Raw genomic sequence first — 4,010 nt, 5'->3', positions numbered from 1 at the left:
GATTCATAACAGTAGCAACATTACAGTTATGAAGTAGCAATGAAAATAATTTTATGGTTGGGTCACAACATGAGGAACTGTATTTAAAGGACCAGAAGGTTGAGAACCACTGTTTTAAGCAATAAAACAAACAAAAAATTAAAAAATAATAAAAACAAACAAACAAACAAAAACTTTGGCACATCTACACAATGGAATGCTATACTGCTGTAAAAAGGAAGGAACTCCTACCATTTGCAACAGCATGGATGGAGCTGGAGAGCATTATGCTAAGCGAAATAAGTCAGTCAGAGAAAGATAAATATCACATGATCTCACTCATTTGTGGATTATAATGAACAACATAAACTGATGAACAAAAACAGATCCAGGGGCAGAGAAGCATATATCAGATGCTCAAACCTCAAAAGGAAGGTAGGGGAAGGGAGGGGTAAGGGACAGAGATCAACCAAAGGATTGGTATGCATGCATATAAGCATAACCAATGGACGCAGACACCAGGGGGGTGAGGGCATGAATGTGAGTGGGGTTGGGGGGACAATCGGGGGATAAGGACACATATGTAATACCTTAATCAATAAAGAAAAAAAATAAAAATAAAACACAACAGATATTGTTATCCCCATTTTACAGAGGAAAAAGTGAGACTATGGAAGTTTAAGTGATCTGATAGAATTGCAGATTCATTGAGTGACAGATTTGAGACTAAATTCAGGACATGTAATTGCATTAAGAACTCTTTCCACCCTTCAAGAATAGATCCCTACAGTCACCACAAGCTTGTGAAGAAATACAGAAGTCCATGATCCTGGTGCCGTGGTTGGCAAACTGCGGCTCGCGAGCCACATGTGGTTCTTTGGCCCCTTGAGTGTGGCTCTTCCTAAGCCTTCAGAGTACCCTAATTAAGTTAATAACAATGTACCTACCTATATAGTTTAAGTTTAAAAAATTTGGCTCTCAAAAGGAATTTCAGTCGTTGTACTGTTGATATTTGGCTCTGTTGACTAATGAGTTTGCCGACCACTGTCCTGGTGGGAAGACCATAGAACAAAGAAAGCTATTAGGCATGCTGGCTAGTGTGCTCAGTGGTTAGAGCCTTAACCCGAAGGGTCATAGGTTTGATTCCCCATCAAGGGCATGCACATGTGTTGCTGGTTCAATCCCCAGCCTGGTCAGGGTGCGTGCAGAAGGCAACCAATCAATGTGTCTCTCTCACATGGATGTTTCTTTCTCTCTGTCTTCTCTCTTTCTCTCTCTTTCTCTTCTCTCTCTCTCTCTCTCTCTCTCTCTCTCTCTCTCTCTCTCTCCCTCTCACCCTCCCTAACCCCTCCCTTCCACTTTCTCTAAAAATCACTGGAAAAAACATCCTCAGGTTATTGGCAAAATTAAATTATAAACCTGTGTAGGAAGAGGAGATCATCATGGACTCAGGAAGTTAATAGTGTCTGTGGGTGTGTGGTCTGTGAAGGCAAAAGAGGAGTGAGGGTAGTTGAAAGGGAGAGGTGAAACTCTCAGACTTAAGGACAGAGTGATTGAACTGCAGAGCACACAGGATGTAGGAAAGAGTCAATGGCAAATGGGCTTCATTTAAGTCAACTTATGGGCTAGGTTGGTGGTGGCTCAATGACGGGGATTAGCAAAATCTGTCAAAGGTAAGAGATAAAAAAGTGGGGGCAGCCCCAGCCGGATGGCTCAGTTGGTTGGAACATTGTCCCATCCCATACACCAAAAGTTGCGGGTTTGATTTTGGTCAGGGCACATACCTAGGTTGCAGGTTGACATGGTCAGGGCACATAAGGAGGCAACCAATGTATGTTTCTCTCTCTCTCTCTCTCTCTCTCTCTCAAATAGAATAGAATAAAATAAAATAAAATAAAATAAAATAAAATAAAATAAAATAAAATAAAATAAAATAAAATAGTGGGGGCAGAGCATCATAAGCTATCTTTCCCAGACTAGAGGATTTGTGTGGGTTACCAACAAAAAACTTTGATAACTAAAGTAAAGTCAGATTATTTCTGCTTAGAAAGCCAGGTTCAAAATGTTGAATTTAGTTTAGAGTCTACAAGGATCCTTTATAGATTGAAGAAGGAGGAAATACCATGAAATCTTCAGGAAAATGTACATATGTTGCTGGTGGTGTGCTGCATAAAATAAAGAAGGAAAGGGCTGGAATCCTAGCAGAAAACTAGGAAGCTGTTAGTTTGATGTAAATTAGTGGCTTTCCAAACTTTTTTTTTTTTTAGCAGGGAATCCCTTCTAAAAATTAAATCTTATAGAAATCCCAAATGTGTAAAGCGGGCGGGGGGGGGAGTGGTCTTTTTATTAGGACAATTTATTTTATAGTTTTAAATGTATAACATATGCTTATAGTAAGGTCAACCAAAAGATAAAGGAAGTTGATTGAACACAAAAGTTTTACCTCTACAATGATGGAAGAGAGCTGCATTCTTGTATTAGCTGTAGCATCCAAACATCCATTTTATTTTGGTTTTACAGTAGCAAGGAAACCCTGATATGCTGGTTCACATAGATAAGTACTAGTATATGGTAATTTTTGTTTGCTTGTTGTGTATTTTACAGTTTGCCTGAAATCACAGGGTACTCTTCAATTAAACTAATCCAGAAGATAGTGCTGTAGGAATTTTTTTTCTTAATAAATATATGAATAGCAAGAAGCATTCAAAGCAAATAAATGTGTAGCCATCTACGGTGTGATCGGCCATAGTGTAGGCTATGTGCTACTGGACAATCACCCTGGTATGAGGAGACAAGTGCATGGGTCTGGCCAGGCAGTTAACGACGTGCAGTGTGCCTGCCCCATGGAAGTGGCTAAGTTTGCAGTTTTGTATGAGCAGATGTGCACAGACTGGAAGTGAAAAAAGAGAATTGTACAGTTTCAGCTTTCACAACGTCGAAGACATTAGGCTTTGCATTTGTGTTTGCATCTGCTGGTGGCACAATTTTTTATTTTACTTGTATTGCATCCAAGAAGAGAAACTGTGGTTTGTATTGCACCCAAGAGGAAAATCTATGAGGTGGGGGAAGAAGAGAAAGAGGTGACAGGTCTGAGACTTTCTAGCTATAAAAGTGTTTTTGTAATTTATTTAGTAATAGGCATGTATTAAAACAGATCATTTATAAACTAAGTGAGCAATTCCATTTGGCAATACAAACATATACCATCCCTGCCCTATGGTTAGAGGAGCTTTGCATTTAACAGAAAATTTAAAAAGTGCTAATAATTCTCTTCCTTAGATTAAGATAATTGCTGTGGATCATTTATATTCCAGAAATTTCAGGGCCATAAGGAGCAAAGAGACTTGGGAAATTAGGTGTCTTCTACATTTAAACATATTTAGGACTTGTCTTTTGCTATTGTCAAAAGGTTTACATGTTTATTTTTATGTCTTAGAAAAGGAATCTTTAGGAGTACAAAAAAACTACAGTTTTTTTATTTTTTAAAATATTTGTCAATTACAGTTGACATACAATATTACATTAGTTTTAGGTGTACAACATAGTGATCAGACATACTTCAAAACACACATGCCCAAACCCCACCCAGACCTACTTAATCTCATCTACTGTGAATATTTTGAAAAGTCTCCCTGTTTCCTGATGTTGCCCAAATCTCCCAAAACCTCTGACTCCCCGACCCTAACCCCACATCTTACACCCTCAGCCTGCTTATAAGCAACTCCCATGGAACAAATATTTAGAGAGTGGAGTACCAAGGCTTGGGAGGATACCCACAGGTAGGGGACAGAAATAAGAAGCCTAAAAAAGAAATTATAGAATTCTATTTCTATGTCTTAGACAAAATAATAAAATCATAAAACTTACCTTTTTCATTTAGCACATGAGAAACCAAGGCCTGGGTTTCTACTCCCTTCCCCCCACCCTAATCTACACTAATAAAAGAGAAACATGCAAATTGGTGTCACTCCGCTGCCCACCAGCGCCAATCAGAGCAACTATGCAAATTAACCCAACAAAGATGGCGGTTA

The sequence above is a fragment of the Myotis brandtii genome, unplaced genomic scaffold, assembly GCF_000412655.1.
Source record: "Myotis brandtii unplaced genomic scaffold, ASM41265v1 scaffold174, whole genome shotgun sequence".
Lineage (NCBI taxonomy): Eukaryota > Metazoa > Chordata > Mammalia > Chiroptera > Vespertilionidae > Myotis > Myotis brandtii.
The sequence above is the reverse complement of the archived record's forward strand: the minus strand, read 5'-3'. Positions refer to the sequence as shown.